The 27,805-nt window shown below is 42.7% G+C and overlaps 2 long non-coding RNA genes across 4 annotated transcripts in view; one reads left to right on the plus strand and one right to left on the minus strand.

Annotated features, from left to right (window-relative positions):
* Window positions 1–23,504, minus strand: LOC102158388. Its single transcript, XR_001302212.2, has 3 exons — window positions 23,338–23,504; window positions 3,138–3,247; window positions 1–548 (listed from the first exon to the last, which is right to left on the minus strand). It is a non-coding gene; the product is annotated as an uncharacterized LOC102158388 (long non-coding RNA).
* Window positions 23,630–27,805, plus strand: part of LOC110257448 — a 100,365-nt gene continuing 96,189 nt past the window's right edge. For 2 of the 3 annotated variants that reach the window (XR_002340040.1, XR_002340039.1), the window contains exon 1: window positions 23,631–23,819. This is a non-coding gene — a long non-coding RNA (uncharacterized LOC110257448). Of the gene's footprint in view, window positions 23,820–27,805 lie in introns of all 3 variants that reach the window. The other variant, XR_002340041.1, reaches the window with a different exon arrangement.

The following is a 27,805-nucleotide window of genomic DNA, read 5'->3' on the forward strand; positions in this document are numbered from 1 at the left end:
ACCAACCAAACAAATAAAAAAACAATAGTTTCCTCATGTCTTGGTAAGCAGCTGGATCTGATTTGATCCAACTCCTACCACTTTTCCAGCCTTCTCATCAGTCATCACTTCCTTCCATTCTGCTCCAGGAATACGGACTTCCTCTCACTGTCCCTCAGGCCCACCAAGCTCATTCCTGCCTCAGGGCTTTTGCACTTGCTCTACTTTCTGCCTGGAACACTTTCGCCGGAGCTTCTCTGCTCAAACATGGTCTCCCTAGAAAGGCCTTCTCTGATCATCCCTCAAATAGAAGCTGCCTTTCCCCCAACCCTCTCACAGTCCAGCCCCAAGCATCCTACTTCATTTTTCTTCACACCCTCATCACCACCTGGTGTTATGCAAGACACTGATAGGTTTATAGCCTAATTCCCTCCCTTAGAATAAAAGCTACTTGAATTTGTCCATTTTCTTCAATTCCGTGTCTTCACACTGGCACACATTAGGTGCTCGATAATATTTTTTTTGGAATGGGATGGAAGATGCATGTACAAATAGATGCAGGAACAGTCCTGTGGTGGAAGAACAGAAGGAATGAATTCCAATAAATTTTCCATTTCAATAATCAAATTTCAGGGTTTCTGATAAGCATAGGTTGATTAATATACTCATATCTTAGCAAAAGGAGAATAGGACACAGGTCCCAAGAGCTTCCCCAAAGGGAAGGGGTGCTCTCAAAGGAAAACTGTTCCTTACGTTCAACAAATGGTAGGGGTTCTTGGGTCATCGGTGAGGGAGCTCTGCCCACCAACACAAGTTCTATGTGTGAACTTGTACATGAAATAACTTTCTGGCTCAGGGATACGTGATGCTTCTAGTAACTGAAACCCAAGTAGAAGGAGCTTAGACATGTAAGTGCTTATTTTTCAGGCTTCACCAACCAATGAGAAGGCAGTTTCTGGTATTGGTTCTGTAGCTCAGCAGCATCAGAATCTGGGCTGGCATTTCTGTGATCGTGGCCTTTCCCAAATGGTCTCAGTATGGCAGCCATGTGTCCAAGCTTCCTGCCTGCACACGCTCTTCAGAGGAAGAAAGGGGTGGAGGACAAATGACGTGGTGCTTTCTTCCAGCACATGTCTCTCTAACCAAAGAAGGAAATACCCATCCTAGGAGCTGTCTGAGACTTTCCATTTTCTCTTTTAGCAAACTTGGAGGGCTTGGGCTAATGCCTCTTTGGCCTTTCTAGTCTCTTTGGTAAGAGTTGAGCACTGAGAAGGGTGCTGGGAGCGCTTCTGGGTGGTCAACCAACGGTGTCTGCTCAAGATCAAAGTCTCTCTCCTGGGCTCTATGGGTTACACTGCCTCCTGGGGGAAAAGTTTTGTTTTCTCTCTCATTTTCCTTTGTTTTCCTTTCAGATGCTATCTAGGGAGCTAGACACAAATGCCCATATATCACATGATTCTGCTGATAGGAAACGTCCAGAATAGGTAAATCTATAGAGACAGAGAAGTAGATTATTAGTTACCAGGGCCTGGGGGGTTGTAGTGAGTCAAGGGCTGGCTACTAATGGGTAAGGGGTTTCCTTTTTTTTTTTTTTGCTTTTTAGGGCTTCATCTATGGCATGTGGAAATTCCCAGGTTAGGGGTCTAATTGAAGCTATAGCTGCTGGTCTACACTACAGCCATGCAGGATCCAAGCCAAGTCTGGAACCTATATCACAGCTCTCGGCAATGCCGGATCCTTAACCAACTGAACAAGGCCAGGGATTGAACCTGTGTCCTCAAGGACACTTGTGGGGTTTGTTACTGATGAGCCACGGTGGGAACTCCTGGCACGGTGTTTCTTTTTGGGCTGATAAAGATATTCTGAAATTTGATAGTGGTGATGACTGCACGACTCTGTGAATATACTAAAAACCACTGGATTGTATACTCTGAAATGGTGAATTTTATGGTGTGTGAATTATAATAAAGCTGTTATTTAAAAAAAGGTAAGTGGTAAGCGCATACTGTAATTTTTGTAACTCCCTACATTTAAAAACATACCAGCATCTTCGAAGCATCAAAATGCCCTATGCCTCTCCTGTCCTCTCAGAGGTCTTGGGCATATTCGCCCCTGAGGAGCTTTCCGGGTCCATCTGGCTATTAACTCCCCCTGCCCTCCATTCACAGAGCAGCACTCATTTCTTTTATTCCTTTTATATCTCCTTTCTAGGTATTTTTCCATATGTACCCACGCACGAAAAACAATTTATTTCCCTCGCACTCTCATGACCTCATTAAATTGCAAATTCCAGGAGACGGTACTTGACATTATAGCTAATATTGTTTCTACGTAGTAGTTGCTCACGTGTTGCCAAGTGGAGGGCTTGGTTATAAAAACATTTGAGGAAGGACTGTAAGAAGCTCCGTAGCAGTCTGAGACAGGTTGCTTTAGGATGGAAGTCCTCAACCCAGGCTGAGCTTTAGGACCCCTGTGCAGCTTTTCCAGTGCTGGCCCCTGGCTTCTGTCCCAAAGATTCTGATTTCACTGGGATGGCATCAAGGGTAACTCTAATGTTTAGCCAGAGGGAGAACAGTGGTTTCCAACAGAGAGCAATTTTGCCCCCTGCCCAGGGCACATTTAGCAATGGCTGGAGGCACTTTGGTTGTCAGAGCTGGTGGGGAGGGATGTGCTGCTGGCAGCAAGGAGCTCCTATTGTGGTGCAGCAGAAACGAGTCCGACTAGTATCCGTGAGAATGCGGGTTTGATCCCTGGCCTCGCTCAGTAGGTCGGGGAGCCGGCATTGCGGCGAGCTGTGGTTTGGGTCACAGACGCGGTTTGGATCTGGCATTGCTGTGGCTGTGGTGTAGGCTGGCAGATACAGCTCTGATTCCACCCCTAGCCTGGCAACTTCCATATGCCGCGGGTGTGGCCCTGAAAAGCAAAAATAAACAAACAACCCCCGCAAACAACAACAACAAAAAGAGATCAGGGATGCTGCTAAACATCCTCTAATGCCTAGGGCAGCCCCCACGACAACTAATTATCTGGCACCCTGTTTTAGTAATTCCGAGGTGGAGAAACCCTGGGTTATAAGGATCGGAGAAGACTGGCCAACTGGATCACCAGGGTTTAACTCAGGGCAGACGGTGGCAGGTAGAAATTCATGAATACTGTACCCAGATAATCGAGTGGCCGATCCTGGGAGTCACAGCTGAGGTTCAACACGGCTTTGAATTTGATGTCCTCGTGTTCCCTGGATCCGGACCTCCTTTGCTGGTAAGATCATCTGAAAGCAAGACAGAAGTTAGGTTGTTAAAATTCTTGTTATTTTTTACAGGCATTCTACAGCTAAAAGCCATCAACTGTCAACAACGATGAGCAATTCACGTTCAAAATAAAGAACTTTTGACTAAATATGAACCATGCATCTCTATTCTTTGGCATGCTCTCAGAATTACTGCTTTCGTTACGGAGCAAAACTTGGGCCATGGCAACAGACTCCAGAAAACAGCACACCATTATTTGTGATAAGGGGGACAGTAGATAAGACAAAGGCTCGGGAGAGAAGACTTTGTGGGCTGGAATGAACACCTGAATCGGATGCAGATCACGCCAAAGCCACCAAAGCAACAAGCATATTATACACTTTGGGACAAATGTTGACTCTGTGGGTTTTTGTTTGTTTGTTTAAAACCAATCACTTGATGTGTTCTCATAAGCTATTCGAGCGATTGCTATCATGGATAATGAAAACAAAATGACAGGTAGATAAATTTAGTTGCTGTTTAAGAAATCTTGTAAGGTATTCTCAATAGTATAAAGATAAGGAAATCGCATAATTGAAAGAGCTGAAAAGAGCATTAGCACTGAAGCATACAAGGAGAGTGAGGAAATCAATTGTGGAATGCAGGAAAGGAGTTCAGATAAGGCCGAGCTCCCTTCGATGAATAAAATGGCCCGCTAGGAAAGCTAGGTGACCTAGCCCAGAGGTTTTCAACCTAGGCTGCGCAATGGAACCTCCTGGACAGCTTAAAAAGCTCCTGATGCCCAGGCTATCTAGACCAACACAGTCTGAAGCTGTGAGGTGGGACCACGTGGCAGCATACTGTAAAACTCCCCAGATGGTTCCAACGAGCAGCCACATTTCAGACCCACTGGTAAATTCTCCTTTTCTTTTCCCACTGTGGTACAGGGGCAGCATCTTGGCTCTGCTCACATCATAGACCCTGTTGCACTTAAACCTTGAGGGACACAGAGATACTTCATTCCGTAAGTATTTGTGGCAAAGGCATGGGGACAGTGTTGTGAGCCCAGTGACAGAAAGGTCCAGCAGGAGCAGTGGCCATGGTACTGGGGGTTGTGTCTTAACAAGAGCTAAGGTCCCTCTGGAGGGACCCTGAAGTGGTTCCTCTGACACAGCTTCCCTTGGTTCCTATTCATTTTTCTAGCCCTCTTCTCTTTGGGGGGACTTTCTAATTTCCTACCAAATAAATTGGATTGCTGCTAAGTTCACCAGACTCGGTCTCTGTTAATTGTGGCCAAGAACCCTGATGGATATATTTATTCAAGGTTTGTCTTGAAATTGATAGATTCAAAAAAAATTACCTGTTTTAGCTTTATCCTAAGTAATGATTTCCATGGAGTCCCTTTAGATGTGTTAGTTATATCTTTCTGAATAAACATAAAATCAGTATGTACTTATTAGAAGGAAACATCTCTATACTACCTAAAACTGTCTTGCATCCCAGTGGGTCTTGAGCTACCTTTTGGGAAAGGCTGAGTTAAGATTCTTTTAGGTGCGGTTAATAGAAAGCAGAACTGAGAAATTTTTAAGCTGAGATAAGGAATTTGTTGGGATTTCTCATAAAGCCCAGGAAGCAGCCATGAGAACGGCAGCTCTGGGCAGCTTGGGGCTCAGTGAAGGTTGCTGCTCTTTTCTCTCAAGTGCCGCCTGATCATGTGGTTTAACCCTAACACCCCCTGTCGAAACCTGCAAACGCCAAGGAGGAAGAGGTTCAGCTGTGGCCAGAAGGGGCAGGTCATGGAGTGTAGACAGCTGCTGGGGCACCTGGCTCATGTCTAGGGGCAGTCCATAGCAGGGTCATTGATTGGAGTGAGGTAACCTCCTGAAGAGGTGCTTTCCACATTACAGGCCAATTCTCATGAACTGGGTAGGACAGGCTAGAAGTCAGGCAGGATAGGTTCAATGGCACGTGACCACAAAATAACACAAAACAAAAAAACCACAACACAAACTGACTTAAGCAAAAAGGAGCTTTATTGATCCAGAAAACTGGAATGTATAGGAATGGAAGGAAAAACTAGCCTAAGTCATTCACCGCTGGATCCAGGGCTCAACTGGTTATGCCAGGATGTAGTTTCACCTCTCCCGCTCTCATGTTGCCTTCATTCCTTCCTGAGAGGTTTCCTCTCATTCTGGGTTCTGCGTCCTCTTTAGAGAAAGCCACCTCAGTGCCAGAGCACCCATCTTCAGTAATTTCAGCCAGAGTTTTAGGAGAGAGTCCCATTAGTCAGGGAGAAGTACACTGCCCATCTGTGAACTAATCACTGTGGCCTCAGGAGGCTTGGACTACAGTCCAAGTGAGTGACCAGGCTTGAGCCATGTGCCCCCCTTGGGTGGGGTCAACTCCTGACTAACACATGGGTTGAAATATAGTGAATATTTAGTCACTGGCTCTGGGGATGGGGCAGGAGACATTTCTATGTGCAAATCCTCCCACCATGGCTGATTTCAAACTATCCACCGAATCCCAAGTGGCTTAGAAGGTGGCTACAAATTTAACAGTCTGCTTTCGTGAGCTGGTAAGGCAAGGGAGAGGTGGCAGAGACCAAGGAGAGATAGTTTCCTAAAAACGCCCACCAACCCCGTCATTCTAGCACCAGGGTAATGGGGAATAAAGGTGGGGCAGGCAAAACCCGACAGATGCACCCTACAGAGAGTAAAGGAGCGTCAGCTTATTTTGCTAACTATCTGTTGAGGTCCATTTCCACAAACGTGCTAGGAAGTGCGTTCTAGAAGAGAATTCACTGATCCTTGACCAAGTATTTATTATGTACCAAGGGCAGAGCCTGTCTCAATTTAGGGGCACAGAAACAAACTCATCATCTAGTGTGGGAAGCTGACATGTCAGAAGAGGTTGTAAAAGATACAGTAAGTGTCCTAATAGAGGACAGGTGTTGGTGGAGAGAGCAGGCAATTTAAACAGGGGGAGTTTCAGAGAGCAGACTGTCTGTGCTGGTTCTAGGATGCGTGGGAACTCCTCAGACCAAAGGGGTCGGCATGCCAGGCTGAGGGTACAGGGTTTGCAAAGTCCTAAGAGTGTGAAGTAGCTCCAAGCAGTTTCAGATGAATGCAGGTGGGAAGTGGAGGCAGATAGTCTGGAGGCTAGATCTTGCATGATGTGTTAAGGATACTGGATTTTATCCTGCTGAAGCAGTTAAAGTGTTTCAAGCAGGAAAAAGGGTCATGGTTAGAATGCATTTTAGAAGAGTCGGGCACCTGTGTGCGGAAGACCAATTCTGAAGGAGAGAAACTGAAAGCAAGGAGATGCGCAGGACTTCAGGTGAGAGGAGTGGGGAGGAGCGAGGAGGCGAAATGGAATCAACTTGGTGGCTGACCGAGTATGAGGGAGAACACTCACCCTTTTGGTCCACGAGTAGCTTTAACCCACTGGGAAGAACAGGCTTATAAGAAGGGGAGGAGCAGCAACCCTACATGCTAAAGAAGAAAGGCCTTAGAAGCAAAGTGTCTCACTGGTTTAATATCATAAACTAAAATGATTTGTGATGAGGCAGAAGAGAGATCAATATAGGCTGGCACAATTCAGAAAAAATCATGAAGGAAGCAGAAAGGGACAGGCTCTAACTTGCAGGGGTTGCGCTTGTCAGAGTGAACCGAAATCTGCAGCACAGAGCTCATGCCGCACTCCCTGAAACTTCTGTCCCCGGCTCCACCGATGACGGTGAGATTCTGCCTTCCCGCCCGCGCCCCTCTCTCTTCTCCTCTGGGTTGGCTTCATTCTCAGCCAAGTATATCCCCCTTCTCTGGAGAAAAGGTAAAACAAGTCCCCCTTTTGCTGGAGGAAGGGGATCTGCGATTTCAATATTTGACACACTGAAAGTTCGAAAACACTTTTATTTTTAATAATTTGTCTGGTTACAGAATACTTTTAACATTCTGAAGAAATGTATGGTCCTCCAGCTTTCAGCATAGCAGTTGTTGTGAGGTGCGATGCTGCTTTTCTAATTCTCTCTCTCTGGAAAGTTTTTAGGATTTGAATTTTTTTTTTTTTTTTTTTTTGTCTTTTTGCCTTTTCTAGGGCCGCTTCTGTGGCATATGGAGGTTCCCAGGCTAGGGGTCCAATCGGAGCTGTAGCTGCCGGCCTGCGCCAGAGCCACAGCAATGCGGGATCCAAGCTGTGTCTGCAACCTACACCACAGCTCACGGCAATGCCAGATCCTTAACCCACTGAGCGAGGCCAGGGATCGAACCCGCAACCTCACGGTTCCTAGTCGGATTCGTTAACCACTGCGCCACAACGGGAACTCCAGGATTTGAAAATTTTTGATGCCATAACTTGGTGTGGACTTCTCTCACTTACTGAGCTGGCTAACTGATGGGTTCCAGAAGCTGGTCTTCTTCAGTTTTAGAAATTTTCTTGGATTTTTTTTTTTAATTTCCCTTTTTTATCCTTAATTTTTATTATTGTTGTTTGAGAAAACTTCCATCATTTGGATGATGTATCTTTAATTTTCTTCTTAGTATCTTCTCTTCACTGTCTACCTCTTTCTCCTTTGTCTACTCTCTTGTAGAATTTTCACCATCACCTTCCAAACTATCATTTAAATTTTTAATTCTTGCACTCTCTCTTAATTTCCAAAAGCTACTGTCATATACATTTTATTCACACATGCTATATCACTCTGAAGTATTTCAGTATTTTTGACATCTTTTTCTTGCGTCCCACACGGTCTGTTTCCTTAGAGTTCCTTTTCCCTCTGCTTGTTTTCACCTCTGAATTTCATCTTAGAGGTTTTGCTCAAATACATGGTGATGCTACGATGTCATTAGTACTTTCAAGTGAGGCTCTACAAACAGGCTCAACACTTGATGCCTGGGGTGGATCGTGTTGACTGGTGGGCCTCTGAGTGGGATCAGTGGCTGATGACGTGCTTTTTTCAAAGAAATTCCTTCAGATGTCAGGATCTTTAGTTTCTTTTCTCTTGGACAGGTAAGTTTTTTCTTGGAGGAAACAGAGAGCCTCTCACTTGGGAGGGAGTTGAGTGTTGACCCGGTGCCGAGATGGGTAGCTGAGCAGAGACAGCATGGAGAGGCCCTTTGTCAGAGTGCCTGCTGGTACCAGAGAAGACCGTCACTCTCCTCCTCCTGATGCTGGACGTCCTCCTGTACAGTCTTTACATTCATGCCCCTGATAACTTTCCTTTCTGTAGCAGGAAGTTGGGGGAGGAAATTTTTAGAGTTGTCTTGAGTTCACTCCAAGTCTGCACAGCTGCCTTCACAAGTAACTGGTGCCTCTCAGGCTCAAAGCTCTCAAGGGTCCTGGAGCTTGAACTAGTTTCATGTTGACTTCTCACCGCCCAGTCCTGGGCTAAGGGGAAAGTGCTGGAACCCAGTCACTTACCACTTATTCGTTCACTTTCCGTCTTTCAATATTTGGCTGACACTTCTCTCCTGTCAATGCCTGTTCTCCCACTCTCTTTGTCCTTGTGGTGTTTATAACTCTTTAATCCCTTCACAGTCATATCAAGATTTTGAGCAGAGAGAAGATAGAGGGTGAATTCAACCCACCATTTTGAACCAGAAGTCCTTTAATATACATTCTATTAATTTTTAATGTGTCTATCCATCCCCGGTCTCTCTTCACTGCTGGCCAGACACCTTCACTGAGCTGTCCTTGATGGCTTTTCTCAAGGCTTTTCCTGCAGAGTCAGAATCCACAACACTAAAGGCCTCCCTCAAAGTGCTCAATCACACCCACTTCAGAAGAGCAGCTTATTCCTTGCAAACTGCTGCCCCTGTGTCTCCATCCCTCTCTTTTCTAACTGGAGCTGGATGAAGGGCAAAACAGAGCACCAACTGGAGAGACTGTATAGACCTCTGTGACAGATTCTATAGTAGTCAAAAAATGCAACCAGGAGCCACAACAAGGCTTTCCATTTTCCAGTTTTATACTGTTTTGAAGGACTTTTTTTTTTTTTTAATTGATAATGACTTTTGAAAAATACTCCTTCTAAAAACACTCCAGTGTAGAGGATCCGCACAAACGTCCCTGGTCTCTCTCCTCTTATCCGGTGCCTCATCTCTTACACATTCACTGTGGATCTTTCCATACCTTTTAAATTACACTTGTACTAGCATATGAGCATTCCGGTATTCATTCAACAAACACCTTCTGAGTCTCTATTTTGTACCAACTACTGATGCAGAGGTATAGGCAGTATGTTGGTGAACGAGCAACCCCCTTCCCTCTTGGGCAAGTACATCCTAGTTGATATGTGAAGCTTTAAACACCCAACAGATGTGCACCTTATATCCACAAATACACACACTCACGGGTCATATTATCCATAGTGCTCTTAGATACTTTTGTTTTTCACGTATCATCTAGTACATCTTTCATCTACATCAGTACCATACATCTTTATTATTATTTTTGGCCACACCTACTGCATGTGGAAGTTCCTGGGCCAGGGAACAAATTCAAGCCATAGCTGTGACCTACACATCTGTAGCAATGCGGGATCCTTAACCCACTGTGCAGAGCTGGGGAACAAACCCACACTGCTGGAGAGACAATGCCAGATCCCCAACCCACTGTGCCATAGTAGTAACTCTCTCTTCATTATTTTTAATGGTTGTGCAGCATCTCATTGTACGGAAGCATCACTTATCTACTCTCTTATAATAATCATTTAGATTATCTCCAATATTCTGCCTTTACAAACACTGGATCAAGCATGATTTGTTCAAATACTCTCCTATTGATGAACCTTGTTTCCAGTTTTCTATTTAAACGTTTTAAATTGTACAAAGAGCTTTGCAAAACCGATTCTGTACATTTAACTTTCTACTCCTGTGCAAGAATATCTAGAGTGTGTCCCTATAAGGAGAACACTAGAGTCAAATGGAACAGCATTCTGTATTTTGAAAATTATTGCCAAACTGCCCTAAAAGAGGATTTATTTAAACCCCCACAGGCTGTGAAGGAGAGTGCTTGGCTCTGAAAAAGGCGGTGTTTTTTTTTTTTTTTTTTTGGCCTTGACCTCGGCATGTGGAATCTCCCAGGCCAAGGATCAAACCTGTGCCTCAGCAGCAACCACATGGCAGTGACAACACTGGATCCTCAACTTGCTGAGCCACTGGGGAACTCCTGACAAAGGTATTTTTGATAAGTGCTGTGATTTTTTTCATTTTGCCATGGTGCATTTCCCTAGTTCATTTAAATTTGACTGCAGCAGGACTGCATGCTTCTAGACACTGTTTGATTTACACCACCTGAGATTTCTTATCAGACTCCACAGCACTAACTGCTCTCTCGAAGCAACATGGACACTGAAAACTTATCATCTTCCTTCCACTAGATCTTGAATAAACAAGCTAAAAACCTTGGTGTCAGACCCATCTTTGAAGAAGTCACTTAATGAAAAAAACAAAAAATCTAAGAAAAGCCCCCAACTATCCATCTATATATCACCTTCAATCACTTTTAATCCATAACAAAATGTTATCTTTCGGTTCATATTTAGAAAAGCAAAACAAATTTTATGTATAAGGTCATCTCTATCTACTCTCTCAATAAGCCTTTCCAAAGATCTCTATGCAGGTTGTGACATGATTTGGTTATAGATGCATGTGCATTACCAGATATGAAACCCAAAGACACTCAAGTGCGGTGATCAGGATAGGCAATGTTAGACATCATGATAGGAATGACAATCACTCATGGCAACTTCCAGAAGAAGTTATCTCCCATCACCCAATCTCCTTTTGGATAGGAGATTTTCTATAGGGTTGCTCAAGTCAGATCCTTGCTCCTTTAATCTATTTCTCTCTAAGCACATGCAAATTGTGCTTGACTTAACCGAGCAGCTCTGCTTTAATTTGTTGGCACGATGTGATGCGTAACCAAAATGGATTTCCAGGCTCATCAAATGTCTATGCTGTGTGGTTCAAAAGCAGAGTGACCTTTACAACTGGCACTGTGCATTGCAAATCTAAAATCGGAGACCAAGATTGGAAATTCTCACACTATTTTCCTTTCATTAGAGGAGAAAACAGAATTCAGCTGGACACAGGCACTAAAATTAGATTCTTAAACAAACAGCCCAGGTCTTAATAATTCATGCAAAGATGCAGGGAAAAAATGAGGAAAATAATTGAGCAATGGCAGGCAAATACCATGTCGTTTTGTACTGCCTCAAACTAATCATCCGTACTGTATATCTCTGATATACAGGTTTATTAATGAAACAAAAAGGCATCTACTATGGATAAATAATACATCATATGGAATGCACGCATCCTATGTATAATAGAGATCAGTGACACCTATCAGTTCGTTTTAAATCAGGTCATGTGTACTGCACTCGTCTGCAGTTTGTCAGTCTCTGCTTTCTGCTTAATAGATGTCGGTTTGCTGTGCTTAAAAAAAAAAAAAAAAAAAAAGCACTGTAGTGAGGAACCAGGTGAGATACAAAAGTAATTATGAAAAATCAGCAAGACTCACCCTGCGTCTATAAAGGCAGCCTAAATAGTGATACATTTGTCCATTTATCACAATCAACATGCACTCAGCTTAGAGATTTAGTGAAAGAATTCAGCCATAACCATTAAGAAGTAAAGACATTTTGCAAACTTCTTTTTTTTTGAATTCTACAAACCCATTAGGATATTTATGACTGGGGATGAAGAAGAATTAGTATCATTAACATGAAGGGGGTTGTCAGGGAGGTTACAGGAAACCAGGGGTCACAGGGTGGGGGTAGGAAAGAAAGGTGTAATCCAAACTGAGAAAAAGTAGCTTGAATAGAGGTTTCTTAAAAAAAAAAAAATCAGAAAATAATTAGTGGTATACCATAAATAGATGTCATTAGCTCTAGTAATGTCTATGACAAATAAATAATAGTGGAAAAAAAATAAAATTCCTGGTAATGTACTGTGTTGTAATATTGATGGCAACATGTGGGAAGCCGCTGACAGCTGTTAAACAGATGTGGCAATTAGCAAACCTTATGGTCATGCCAGTAAGATTATTATGCAACACATTCTCCAGCAAAATCAGACGATCTCCTTCTTTGTGTGGCTTTATCCACGTGGAGAGTGAGAAATTCTAAAGCCTCATTTAAGCAAAATCTTTAGCTGATATCTCCTCAGCCAGATATATATGCGTGTGTGTGTGTGCATATATATACATATATATTTTTTGATGTCTTCTGAAAGATTTAGAGAAATTCAGAATTTAAACAAGAACACTATCACTTCAGCTGTGTAGCAGATACTTCAATTATAATCGCTAATGGACAAATTGAGAGATAAAAAGACTTTTCTATCATGTTGAAATTCAATGAACAGTTTTCAATTAGGCTTAGGATATAAAAGGAAAAAAGAAAGCGACTTTTCCTTGATGTTTAACATTGCCGAGAAAGATGAGAGGAACTCCGCTTTTTCATTATACTGAAGAGATGCATATAATGCTGCATATTTAAATTATAAATCAGGTCGCTATCTGCCAACTGAAAGCAATATCAATTAGAACTTAGGTGGATTAAGCTTTAAAATGCCTTATATTTAATGACAAAAGTATGACTGTTAATCTCCACAGCCATCAAAGGGATAATTTAAGGCAGCAAGAAATCAGAGAATGATGTCACAAAAATAGGCCCTTGCAGCTTTTTGGATAGTATTATCGTAATTAATGTACTTCGAATGACTTTTTTGTGGGTTATGGGCTTTCACAAAAGCATTTATTGCGGGCATAAAATATAAAACTCTAAAGAGTGGGTTTGACTAAGGTTGACTGGAGGGTCCTTACCCTTTCTGCTCAGTAATTCCTGTAAAATAATAGTTTCATTTACAGGCGCAATTTATAATGTTGAATTTATGCCAGTTCATCTGATATAAATCATGGTAATAGCATGATCTATTGTATGTCACTTGAGCGAATGCAAATTAAATATCGTTAAATTAAAGAAAAACTGTTAAAATAACATTAGGTTGTAACTAGAGCTGCTGGAATAAAGGAAATGTGGGGTTAAGGATGAAATTTCACTACTGTAGGTCTTGATCTGATACTGGAATGGGTTGCCCAAAGCAAATATACATACACAAATAAATAAATTTAAAAAATGGGAATGTGGAATTATGTACAAAGTTATAAATCCAAGCTAGAGCATTCTTTCATTTAAATTTCTAACGGGTTTTTCTACTGGGTTTTGCTTCCTACAATGTTTAAATGTCTTATTCAGCAATTGGAGAGGAAGTTTCTTGTTTAATTACTTGATTTTTCTTTTGACTCCTAGGTTTTTTTTTGTTTTTTCCAGGAGCCCTTTCAACAATGCTATTGTTTATTCACTTCTCTAGACCCCAGCAACTCCCTGTTAACAGGCCCAGAGAGCATAGGGGGTTAGTTGGTTAAGCAGATGCTATTGATTCTTTTCATTGCTTCTACAGTGATATGTTGTAAGGCCAAATCAGTAGAGCTGATTACAGCTTCAATTCTTGAATGTGGTTCTGGAAAGCCTGGGTCAGGTCATTAATAAACAGAGGTCATTAAAATGCATCTACCAGACAAATTTACTCCTTCCCACAAATCAGAATTCTCTGATATTTAATGACAAAAGTTGGTTTGAAATGTTCAAAACCAAACAGAACCATTGTACTAAAATAAATATGGGGTGGTGGGTGGAGGAAAGAGAACCAAAGAAAGAGGTAGTGTGTGTGGGGGGGGGGTGGGCAGGATGGCACAGAGAGGGAGGGGGGAGAGGCAATACTCTCTCCTCCTTACTTAAAAAAATACACATTACAAGCCATAACATCAATGGATCACACTTGGTAAGGAATAAGTTGGGATTTTGATGTGTGTGTGTGTGTGTGTTCTGTTTCACATGTGACCTAGCGCATTGTCAGAACTCAATAAATGTTGATGGATGACAGGGTGACATACCCATTATAACATCAATTAATTTGCTGTCAAGAAAAAGTGGGTCCTTCAAATTATCCAGCCATAATTGCCTTGGCTTTGCTAACTCCCCGCCCATAACAGGTTATATAAGTAGTTATCAACACATATGCCTCAGAAATATTCCATAAAAGGCTGCATTTCCACTCCCCCCACATGCTGCAATAATTTATTATGGTGACTGGTTATCTGTTAAGATGTGAATATGTGGTCATCCTGAGAGACCAAGGAAGTAGGTGGGAGTTGTAAAAAAGAACACTTGCAGTAGTGCCGGATAAACTGGGTTTGAAGATGAACTGTAAACATTTATTAAGCACTTACATGTCAGGTGTATGCTAACCAGGGCCAGGCCTAAGGGAAGGAAAGTGAGGCACTCACTGCGGGTACAAAATTTGGGGGGGGGGGCACATCAAAAAACTTGGTAGGTAATCAAGATAACACATATGTTAATGTAACGTTTTAAAAAATCAAAAATAACATAAAAATGTCAAAATTTGAAATAAAGACAGTGCTGTGTGGAGCCATACTGGAACCTGAGGCAAAGAAGGAAAATGTGTATTTCCCATATGCAGGCTTGTATGTATTTTTTTAATTGTTAGTTTTTTTCCCCAGAACAATAAAGAAGCTGAAAAAATACTGAAAATTGACAAGTAGGTGTATTAAAACCCATAACATTACTTTTAAGTTTAAATATTTTGTTTTTATCCCAAACAGAATTATTTCATTTTTCTCATTGAGTGGAAGCAAAATCATCAACATTTTCAAAATCCAATTCTGAAAAAAGTTAACCGCTAAAAAACACTTAAAAGCATGCATATGAGAATATATATTACCTGTTTTGCCCCAGGTTTCAGCATGGATTCAGAGTTGTTACTGATCCCACTTTCATTTAAAATTTCAATATTTTGTTCATCATAGATTTTTTTTCCCCTTAATTTTTTTTTTTTTTTTTTTAAATATTGTGGATTTCCCTTGTGGCTCAGTGGGTTAAGGATCTGGCATTGTCACTGCTGTGGCTCCGGTTACAGCTGTGGCTGGAGTTCATTCTCTGGTACTTCCCCATGCCTTGAGGGTGGCCAAAAAAATGTTGCATCAAAACATAATTCATCATGATTTACTGAGTTTTTTGGTGTCCCCTTAAATTCAATGCCCAAGGCAAGTTGCCTCACCCAGCTCTCCTAGTCTCAGAATATGAAGCGTCTGACTTCACATTATTCATTTAAAGTATACCCATGAGGCAGACCTTGTTATTATGACTATTTTGTAGTTGAGGAAGCTGAGCGGTGGGGACCTTTCTGTTCTCCCCTCCCCCACCCCTTAGGCCAGTTCCCTGGTATTCCAAATGCTGACTGCAGGTCCTGGGGACTCTGCCCCAGGGCCTTCTCTGGCCCCCAGGGAATGGCCCATCAAGAGTGGTGCAGGCTGAGAATGAACAGCCCCTCCCAGCCTCCTTCCTTGATAGGTGGGGCGTCCTGAGGCTCACCTCCTGGAGGGCCCAGCAGGATTGTGGCCAGCTGCCTCCAGCAGTAAGCTGCTCCTGGATGGCTTTCCATATTGGGCTCCCTCCCTTTCCAGTCTTGCTTTCTGCGTCCCAACCCAACTGATCACCTCCCAAATAAACTACTTGCCCTCAAAACTGGTCTCAGAGTTAGTTTTGGGAAGTCCAACTGGAGACGCTGAAGCACGAGATGTTGGTCACGTAACTCATGAGGTTACACATTTAAGAGGAGGTGGGAAAGCAGGAATTCACACCAAGGGAGGCAATCTCTAGAGTGTGTTCCTACCCATGCTCTGCCAACACTCTGTCCAACTCTGGCCTGTTGGCCAAATTTAGCTTACTATCTCCCTCTGGCTATGAGCTATGAATTGTTTTTACTTTTTAAGGTGGTCAAAAAATAATAGTAAAAAAAGAATTATATGTTTTGACACGTGAAAATGATACGAAATTGAATTGTCACTGTCTACAAATAAAGTTTTATTGGCACACAGCCACGCCCCTTCATTTACATATCACCTGTGGATACCCTCCAGCTAGGATCTCAGAATTGAGCAGCTGTTACAGAGACTGAATGGCCTGCAAAGCCAACAATATTTACAAACCTTTACAGAACAAGTTTGTTGAGTCCTGTTCTACTGCCTTTCTATTTCAGCTTATTAGGGGGGTGGCTTTAAGTAAATTCCTTTATTCACTTCTCTGAGCCTCAGATTTTGTAAATATAAGATGGGATAAATAATTGCTTCCTTCTAGTACTTGTGAAGATTTAACATTTGAGGTAATATCTGCAAAGCTCCTAGCACACATATAAACCTAATTTCCATTTCTACCAAAGTAAATTTTAAGAAAATATTGTTATCTAAATTGTCCCTTGGCCTATGAAAGCCCTATTTAGTAACCGGCAGATTCTTCTAGTGGGTTGGTTTAGGATAGTATTTACATTCGATAGCTAATGGTGGGCCTAATTGCCTGTTAGCTGCAGATTTCTTTAAAGTTGGGCAAGACATGGGAAAGCAGAGAAAACAAATGCATAAAAACAAAGCAGCATGGAAAATGTCAGGGGTAGTATGTGAGAAACTGGAATCAATATTCAAAAATGCATGCATGTCTCAATTTTTCTTTGTTACTGTGTCACTGTTTTGAAAAGTCTAAATTATGCTTGCAAAAACTTAACATATGCATACATATGTATGAAAGTATACAACTTAGCAGGGATGAGACAGACACGCACAATGGTAGGTTTTGCTTAGAATAAGAGACAGAAGTAGTAAAATTCATTTCCTTACACAAGCGGAGAGGTGGGTCACTGCAGCAGACCCTTCTCAGGGACATATAAATAGACAGATGGGAAACTTAAAGGGTGCTTCCACCTTTCCCTTAAATCTGTCTCCCGATCCTTACTCCTGGAGTCCAGGCTACCTTCTCCTGGCTCATTCATGGGTTCACAATCTGGTCTCCTTCTCCCCAGTGGTTTTCAACTGGGGCGATTTTTACCTCCCAGGGATTTTGTTCTGTTTTGTTTTTTGGTCATAACCAGGATACCACTGATACCTAATGGGTACAGGTCAGGGATGGTGATAAAATTTTACAGTGCATAGGACTTCCCCTCCCCAGTAAAGAATTCTTTAGCCCCAAGTGTCAATAGTGCTGAGGATCCCTGGCCCAGAGGGATGTTTCCTTTCTAAAATATAAATCTGATCATGTCACTTCCTCGCTTAAGACCCTTTATAATGTCCTCCTTGCTTGAAGGATAAGCAAATCTCCCTCACCTGTTTTCTGCCTACTGTTCCCCTCATCTATTTCCTGACTTTATAAATGCACCATGTCCTTGTTCACCTACAGACTTTGCACAAGCTGTTTCCAAAAGCAGAGTCACTTTTGCACAACCTTCTTCACCTTTTCCTGACTCCTACGCGTGAGTGGTATCAAGTATTAGGGTGAGCTCTCCTCGATGACAGCTACCATGTCTCCAGTCTCCAACATCATCCTTTTCTAGGGCTGCATTTATGGCATATGGAAGTTCCCAGGCTAGGGACTGAACTGGAGCTGCAGCTGAGGCCTACGCCACAGCCACAGCAATACCAGATCTGCTGTAGCCCGTGGCAATGCTGGATCCTTAACCCACTGAGTGAGGCCTGGGGTTGGACCCATACTCTTAAGGATACCAGTTAGGTTTGTAACGTGCTGAGTCATCCTTAAATACCTTTGATTGTAATTGCTTGATTAAATAATTTGTGTTCCTACTTAGACTGGAGGCTCTTCCAGGACGGGGATGGTGTCTATTTTTCTCACTGTTACATGTGCAGTGTCCGGCACACAAAAGGCTCTTAGTAAATATTAATTGATGAATGGAGCACTTGTGCTAGTTTGTTTACATGAAATAATCTATTTAGAATGTTGTTAAGACGTTTACAAGTACAGTTGTGATAATTCATACTTCTGGGTTGTGATAATACTGATGTGCATGTAATTATACCCACTGAAAAATGAAGAAAGGAAGTAGAAATCCAAAAAAGTGGAACTGAAGCAATAGAAATTAATAGGCACTCTAGATCCTTTGGCAAGGATGGAGGAATACTGGTTAATCAGTTCTAAAAACAAATGAATTAAATAGATAATGGGCAGTCACTGTCAAGATCTGCAAAGAGTCTAAGATTTTACTTTGCTTGCCAGCCACAATTACATGGATACTGGCAGAAGACACAAGACTCCTGGGTCAGAGACAAAAGAGCTTGTTATTTGCAGCACAGTAGGAGGTGTGAACTTCATGTGTCTATATCCCTTGCCTGCAAGTCCTGTGTGGGCACTGTGGAGTAGCCTCGGTAGGTTTTATGCATGCAGCAGGTTTATGTTACAGCTGAGGGTCCCCAAATTTAAGAAACCTCCAATATTACCAAGGGGCTACTGGCAAATCTGCCCAAACTTTGCTTTAGAAGGAGGCATTACCTTTATTCCCCAGGACTGGAAACAAATCTGCTTTTTGCCCCAGAGGAAGAAAATCTACTTTTCAAGGCTGAATGCAAACATCCTTGAGAAGATAGTCAGGGACAAAACCTGTCACTAGACATGTAGAAATGCCATGGAGAGCTGTCACCTCCCACTCAGAGTCACCACGATGCACTGAACTGTTAATGCTTTTAGAATGAGCTTCACATCAGCTCCGTTTCTACCCTTGGAAGTCTGAGGTAACGTTTTCTTGCATACTCATTTACATGCAAGGCAGATGGGATAAAGAGAAAATGTAGAAACATGCCTGGGTCTTTCTGTATTTGAATTATTCTCCTATATGTATAGAGAGAACTTTCTGGCAAACATTCAACAATGCATTTCTCTGGGAATGGCACCAGCCACCAAACCGTGTCCTGCTGATTCCATCTTCCAAGTGTTTCTTGATTTCATCCATTCGTCTTCACCTCCATTGCTGCCATCTTGTTTCAGGCTGCATTTTCTCTCCCGGGGGTTAGAGCAGTGGCTTCCTGAGGGGTTCTCCCTTTGCAGCCACTGCCTAATTAGCCCCTGCAAGCCCAGTTTCCTCACCTCTAAAATGGACAAATCAACCTTCCTACCCCACAGAATCTTAGGGGTAATGACATGGAATGGGGCAAGTCAGCCTGACAAGTCCTGAGGCCCAACTAATGCCAGCTGTCATGATTTACTACCTCTGTACGCACAGGCCCCGAATTTCTACTCTCTAACTTTGATTTCTTACAACTAACATGTACTCTGAGGCAAAAATCTTCAAAGTGAAATCACTCCTTATGAATGGAATCAAGTAGAGCCAAAGCATTTTGGGCTGAAAGCTCCTAAGCAAGGAAAAGGTTTTGAAATTGGAAGAAAGAATAAAATAGATCAGTTGATGCTTATCCTTCGAGGAAATAGAATTTGAACTATTTTCCTATTGTAAAACTACTCCATCTCACTGGGAATGTACATTTGCTAAGCGCATCAGAATTTTAAAAAAAGATCTGAAAGCTCTTCTCTATTCTGTGATTAATTGAACACGCTTGGGCCAATACAGGAGGAATAAAATTACCACATCACTATATGTATGTGAGATAAAATATACGATTAAAAATATTTATTATACTGATGTGGAAAAGAATAATATGTTAAACAGATAAGCATGTAATAATGCATATTTTCCCCATAAAATTTAATTTATCGCTTGGGCCGGGCATAAACTTTCCTCTTGAACAACTTGCTTTCCAACTATAGATTGCTGAGCTAAACTGCTTAGTTTTACAGCAAATTGATCACTACTGTAATATTTCAGGAGCAAAATGATCCTCACCAGTCAGTTTGATTTCAAAGGCCAAAATTTATGGTTTTGTTCCTGATTTAGTGATAAGATTTTTTAACATATTGAGCATTTTATCACCCTCTATCAGGACATGGAGTTGAACTTACAAATGAAAAAAAAAAAAAACCAACAAAAAGGGACCATAAATAATATACTACAGAATGACAGAAAAGTTTAATATTCCCTTTGGATCAGTGGGAAATTACTCAGATTTCTGTCCTTGTAAACATATGCCCTGGTCTCTATGGAAAACATGTTATACAATCTCGATGCTCCGGAAAAGCAGTCATAGACAAAGCTGGAACTCTAAACCACAAGGACCCTGCTAAAGCATAAAGGAAACTTTATTACATGTATGCTCCCCCGTGTCTCGACTTTATTCAATGTCGATAAAACGTAGTTATTGGACACTTCTGATATGTTGAAAATAGGTGCAGACATTTAATGATGGGAAAGTTCATGACTCAGTAAAGATTACTCCCTTGATGGTAGCTTAGGACAGAAACCTATAAAATCAAATTATGATAATCATTGAAGTCAGGAGAAAAAAGGAGGCCCACTGAGCTCTATTTACCGAATTTTTGACTTCATTATATCCCATCTACCTTGCAGGCACAGGGACCAGATTTTTGAGAAGCTCAATAGATCTGCAAAGTAAAACTTTTTGTAATTACTACAGTGACTTTTGCAGGAAAGACTTAAGTTTGTAAGGGAATAGACTGGTGCCAGATGAAACACGCAATAATAGAGAAGAAAAACAATCTTCTTGTACTACAATCTATTCACAGGTATCACAAATTTACCTTTTGAAGAGTTAGTTTGACATTAAACCAGGGAAAATAGGTGTGGTTGTCTTGGCTTTTACCACTAACAATATTTTTTTCTAACAACATTTCCATCACATAACAGTGTCTACCTGTCCTGTCTAAGAGTTAAACCATTGGTCTGGGGCTTAAATAGGACTTGGAGCTGCAATGGTCTATTTTATCACATGTAACTTACGTGTTGAGTCAGCAAGGACAAACACGTTTCTAGGAGACATCAAATCTAGACAGCTGGGGTCTGCAAGTTCTTTATTTTTTAACCTTCACTCAGACCTGTGTTCTAGGGAGAGGGCTGACATTTTCTACTTGTAACATGAAGAATATCTATGCGTTGGATGGTGCCCTTGGCTGAAAAATCTCGATGGTTTTATATGGAATATCAGGCCTTGCTTTGTCAAATTATATGGCTGAAAGCATTAAGAAGATTACTTCTTTTTGGTATGTTTGTTTATATTTACAGAGTTCTTACTATGTGCTTAGTTTTTGGATTTGCTAAACTTTTTTTTTTTAAATCATTCTGTCATTAAGGTATTGCTGCAAAAGCGCAGCAACATACCACGTATTTATTACTCTTGCTTGAGGCTGCCCAGCTAAATGGTCTTTGTCTGGATTGCTCACATAGCTGGGTGTCAGCAGGGGCCACTGGGTGACGGATGACTTGTTTCTGTCCCACGCCTTGCATCCTCTGGCAGGCTGGCCTAGGCGTGTTCTCATGATCACAAGGCCAAGCAGGATATACAAGGTACATTATCACTTCCATCACATTCTATCAGCTAACGCAGGTCACAAAGTCAGCCCAGATATAAGGGATTCTTCCTCTTTAGTGAGAAACACTGTAAAGTGGTCTGGCAAAGAGTGTAGATACAGACATGAAGAAGAATTGGGGCCTATAATTGAATCTACCATATAGCTCATTAATTCATCAGGCTACGAGGTAGGTATTGTTATTATTCCCCATTTGACAACAGAGGAAATTAATGCATGGGGTGCTTTAGTAAACAATAAAAAGTCCCCAGCTGGACATGGAGACAGTCTGCGCTCTTGCTGCTGTACTAGACAGTCTGATTGCAACACATGCAAGACGTGTAGTTCATCGACTTAGGCTTTTGCAAATCTCACACCCCTATGGAGGAGTGAGTATAAACTTTAGTTTGCAGAGTAACCTGCACAAGAGAACAGTATTCTCTAAACTTCAGTCTAATTGTTAACTTGGAGCTCCCATTCTGCTGAGCTGGCAGAAAAATGAAACCAAGTTCTTCCTGGAGATGCCCTTCTGTCATGACATTTGTCATTGGTTCTGGCTGCTGAGCCTGTGTTCCCTCAAGTCTAAGGAGCCCTCCTGTTTAGAAAGCTGAGCTCACCTCCCATTTCTGATGATGGAATAGCACCAGAAATGTGTTCTCCCAGCCTCCTTGGAAGTTCCAGATTCTCTTGAGAAGCTTGTGACAGGAAAAAGCAGAGATTACACAGAATCCATTCTGGCAATAGACGGTAGCAATTGAAGTGGTCACATCGGGCCAGAGGGAGCTGTTCTGAGGTGGGTGTCTGTGCCCAATGCTGGCCATGGGGATGTCATCTTGGGACCAGCCTCACAGCTCAGTTTTGGGCATTGTTCTGCCTGCAAAGCTGTCCTTCAGAGCTCCTGGGAGATTCTGTGAGCTACAAAACAGAATTTTAAAACTTCCTCTTTCTCCTACTGAACTTAATTAGAATTAGCTTTTGTTGCTTGCAACCAAGAGTCCTGATGGTTCCTGGTTTGTGCCATAGTTCTGGGGCCTTGCACTGGACATCAGAGGTAGGTCCCTTGATTTACTGCTGGTTTGGATCACGTAGGTTCCTGCAGGCATGTCCACTGCCCAATGTGCCTGACAAGGCCAGTAGCTTCCCGCCACCTCTCTGGCATGTTTGAAAAGAAGAGATATTGGGGAAGATGCTTACGGCCCCATCTGCCTGGACGTGCTGTGTGGTCATTCGATTTTCAGCACTTGCTGCCTCTCTACTGGGGCTGTACGGAGTTAAGTCCAGGCCTTCCACCTCTGAGCCCATGTGCCACCTTCCTTTTCTTCTTTGCTTAAAGTCATCTTCTCCAGCTTGGAAGGATTCTTCTTCTCTTCCGGGGAAAGCCACTTTTCCTACACATTTTGTCCAATACCCTTTGGGTCTGTTTTCAAACCTTCTCTCTCCCTCTCTTTTAAAAGCCACATTTGTTAATCACAGAGTTTGGGGGGAAAGATAACCAAAAAGCCTCCAGACCAACGCGTATTCTGCCCTGAGCTACCGAACGCAGATCTGAAAACCCGATGTGGGGTGGGGCACGTGGGGAGAAAACTCTCCTTTTCCATAGGGACTATCTTCCAGGAGGAGTGGACAGAGGGTCCCTGTGGCAGAACAGCATCCGAACTGCCCGGCATCGGTTTGGCCTACATTCCTCCTCCTGCTCCACAGAACCGAGGTTCGTGCTGAACCAAACTGGCACCGGCAAAGCCCATTAGCAATTCCCAGGGAATAAAAATGGCATCTGGGTAATAAAAATCTAACCTTTTTGGTTTCCTTTTCCTCCACGCCTCCTCTGGTGTCACTGGCTCAGGGGCTGCCGCGTGCAGGGGCCTCGCACCGCCCTTCGCAGACGGGAGGTCCCAGCGCGAGGTGGTGGTGTCCGCCCTTGGCTGCGGGGCGTGTGCAGAGAGGCGGCTCACGACACTCAACTCAAGATGGCGGCGGCCGCCGTGTGCACAGAGGCTGCGCGGCACTGCGGCCTCCAGCCCCCGGCTGCCGGGCGGCGCCCTCGCGAGAACTCCGCCTCCACGCCTACGCAGTAACGAGATCGCGCTGAAGCAACTTCGTGGGCAGCCAGCCCCGGAGCGCGTGGTCTGCAGCCCAAGCACGCATCTCTCTGTTCTTGGCTGTAAGAATGAGGCTTTCCTTTGCTTTTGAGCCCAGCTCTTTCTTTTGGTGCCAGTGACACTGGGCATGAGGACCTTTGTTGGGGAACCGACTCCTGAGGGTCCTAACAAAACCAGGTAACACTCCTCCAATATCTGCTTGCGTCCATATCGTTGCGCAGTTATTTTCTGTCTGACGTTTTCTTAATTCTTGGAGACCCTGACGTGTCCCTGCTTTCCTAATTCTTGGAGACCACATCCTCGCAATCCTCGGGAAGAAGTGGAGATGGTGTGGGGAAGACAGTCGGTCTTTGGTGACATATTGTAACTAGACTTACCTTGGAGATCTCTTTGAAATGGGTAGACACATCCAATAACTCTGTTGGTGTTAACTGGTACTAACATGGTGTAGTTGGTCAACTATACTTCAAAAACAAACAAACTCATAGAAAAAGAGATCAAGAATTCCCGTTGTGGCTCCGTATGTGGGTTTGATCCCTGACCTTGCTCAGTGGCTTAAGGATACAGTGTTGCCCCAAGGTGTGGTGTAGGTTGCAGATGCAGCCCAGATCTGGAGTTGCTGTGACTGACGTAGGCCTACAGTTGCAGCTCCAGCTCAGCTCCTAGCCACAGGAGCAGCCATTAAAAAAAAAAAAAAAAAAAAAAAAAAGAAAAAGATCATATTTGTGGTTACCAGGAATGGGGGTGATGGAGGGGACATTGGATGAAAGCAGTCAAAAAGCACAAACTTCTAGTTGTAAGATGAATAGGTGCTAGGGATGTAATGTAATAAATATAATTAACACTGCTGTGTGTTATATATGAAAATTGTTAAGGAGGTATAATTCTAAGAGTTTTCATCACAAGGAAGAATACTTTTATTCTATTTCTTTAATTTCGTGTCTAGATGAGACGATGGATGTTCACTAAACTTACTGGGGTCATCATTTCATGATGTATGTACATCAAATCATTATGCTGTCTACCTTAAACTTGAACTTACTGTATGTCCATTATATCTCAATAAACCTGAAAGGGGGAAAAAAATAGAAGAAGAAATGAAGGAAGAAGTCCGTATTGTCAGGCATAGGTACTATTTGGATAAGTGTTTAAACAAGTAGTTTGACCATTGAGGACAAACGTATATAGCTAAAGCTCTTATTTTATGGAGGCTTATGTTTTGATGCTTGAGCTTCTTGGGCTCTGGGTGTTTCCATACCTCTCTTGTTCAAGGAGAAGTCACTTTTCCTGAGCCTTTACTTCCCTGGCCTCTGGGTTCTTGTCAGCCTCACTTGTTCTCTGATTTAATAAACAGGAAAGAGTGCAGAGGAGAAATTTCCAAGTGCCCAGGAATAAATGGAATGACAATTTTAATGTCATTTTAAATATTTAAGTGGGCTAGAAAGTACCTATGGGGATTTTGTCTTCTTGTGCTCTCTCTCCTTTCACTTTCATCTTGAAATGGTAATTTTCAAGGATGTCTTCATTCTTTCAAGGACATTTATTGAGAATTTACCATGTGTAAGACATTATGCTAAGCAGTGGCTTTATGTATATAATAGAACATTAAACAAGTGAGGAATAATGGGGTGTAAACATAAAGCAATTTTATTTCGTCTCCCACTATCGCTGAAAACTTTATTGCACTGGGAGGGGTTTTCCTCTGGGCTGCTAGATGATTGTTTTTTTGATCACTCATTTTAATAGAAGTTTCTATAGTTAATCTAAGTTACTAAACACAGTCTTAGTCCAGAACTTAGAATGCTCTGCACCATGTAATAAAAGAGTTTCTGAACTTGGCTTACCTTGAAATCTCCATCCCTGACACATGTTCTCCAGGAAATCCTCCGTCTAGTAAATATGGATGTGGTCACCTTCTTTCTCCCTTCACTCCACAGGCACAAGTCTGTCCAAAGAGATTTCTGACCCTCTTGTTCCGAGAGTGGGGCTGGAGGAGAGGATGGGAGAGCAGGATATCTCCACTTTGCCGATGCTGCTGTGAAATGTCTCCATGGTCTCTGACTCTGTAGGAGGTTTGAACTGACTCTTTTCCCTCTGAGCCTTGTCCTGGGTTCTGTGGGGATTCTTCTCCCATTGTTGGAAACTTGCCCGAGAACCCTTCTTTTTTTTCTTTTTCTTTCTTTCTTTTCTTTAGGGCCGCACCCACTGCATATGGAGGTTCCCAGGCTAGGGGTCCAATTGGAGCTATAGTTGCCGTCCACAGCCACAATCACAGCCACATCAGATCTGAGCCACGTCTGCAGTGCACACCACAGCTCATGGCAACGCTAGATCCTTAACCCACTGAGCAAGGCCAGGGATCGATCCTGCAACCTCGTGGTTCCTAGTCGGATTTGTTTCCACTGCGCCCCAATGGGAACTCCAAGAGAACCTTTCTGTTTTTCTTCTCTTTTGTCTTGCTTGGCGGCCAAAGATTTGCCTTGATGATGCTCTCCCTATCCAAGATCCAGATCCTCCAGTCTTTGCTCAGAGGGTGTGCAGGTACCTGGGATTATTGGGTCTCACTCTTTCTACCTGGGGGCCTGGTGGCACTGGGTCTCTTACTTTCTGCTCTGAGGTCCTAGAGACAAAATTCCATCAGTAATGAGTTCTCTCTTGCAGTTTCAGGATTCAAGTCCTTTACTCCCTCCCCAGTCTGAGCCACTTACTTTTCTGGTCTGTCCCATTCTCCTCCTTTCCTACTATTCAAGTCTGACCCCCATTTATCAAGAGACAACCCCTCCCCCCCGGACACATGCATCTAAATCTTTCTGTCTCAGAGTTAGTCTTGTGGCTTCTTTGAGTCTTTGTAAAGGCTTTGGTTTGGGAGAAAATGTTCCTTGGCATGCCAGTGGGAGGTCAGCGGGTGAGGGAGCGAGGCTGAAATAATGCAGAACAATTGTTCGAGAACTACTTCTGCCACAGGCCTTGATTAAAGGGTCATCAAAGGTTTTTTCTAAGAGGTGTTATTTTTGCTGGTACTGAAGGATCAGTTTGTCTCCAAGGTAAAATAAAGAAAATGGATGTTCTTGACAGAAAGACTAGGGCACCAAAGGGAAGGTTTCTGAAAATACATAAACCGTTTGTGCAAATGGCTGCAGCTTTAGAAAGCGTGGTTAGGAAGATGGTTAATGGAGAAGCACTAGGTGTGTCAAGCGAAGGGCCTTGGCATTGACCCAGTGGTCCCCAGGAATGCTTGAGGATGTTGTACATGGGGAAGTGATGTGTTCTAGAAAGACAGTGACACCTAGGGAAAGACTAACAACAGACATGAAAGATATCTCTGGAGAAAATTACAAAGCACGAGTGCTCTTTGTTGGTCTAATTTTCATATCTATTTTTTCTCTTGGTTACTTTTCTGCTAGATACGGAAAGATGAGGAATGGAAATAAAAACAATTTAAATGTTCCTTCTTCCCTTCCCTGCTCCTCTTCAGTGAGTTGTTGAAAAGTTGAAATGAAACAAAAGAAATAGAAGTAAGTGGGAAAAAGGTGCCAAGGAGGATTCATACTTGTATATTGACTTGTAAAAAAATGAACAAATTCATAAATAGATAGTTCATGTGGTGGTGCCGGTATACACGAGGAACGAATTTAACAGGACATACACCAAACTGTGGGTGTTAGTGTTTTGGTGTATTTTCAGGTATTATAACTGAAACACAATGTTTTCAAAAACAGTAAGTGTGCAGTACTTTTGGAACCAGAAAAAAGTGGACACACACACACACACCCCCTATGAAGATGTCACACTTAAAAATAACATCCTGGAGTTCTCGTTGTGGCTCAGTAGGTTAAGAAGCTGACATTGTCTCTGTGAGGATGCGGGTTTGATCCCTGGCCTTGCTCAGTAGGTTAAGGATCCAGCATTGCCCCTAGCTGCAGTGGAGGTCACAGATGTGGTTTGGATCCAGCATTGCTGTGGCTGTGGTGTAGGCTGGCAGCTGCAGCTCTGATTAGATTCCTGGCCTGGGAACTTCCATAAGATGCAGGTATGGCTGTAAAAAGAAAAAAACCCCAAACACCCAAAGACCTAAGGGGCTCTCATGGCCCTAGATTCCACCCCTCACCATCTCTGCCCTAATTTCCTTCCTTTCTTCCTCTTGTTCACTCCCTGCAATGCAG

This window comes from Sus scrofa, chromosome 17, assembly GCF_000003025.6.
Source record: "Sus scrofa isolate TJ Tabasco breed Duroc chromosome 17, Sscrofa11.1, whole genome shotgun sequence".
In the NCBI taxonomy this organism is placed as follows: domain Eukaryota; kingdom Metazoa; phylum Chordata; class Mammalia; order Artiodactyla; family Suidae; genus Sus; species Sus scrofa.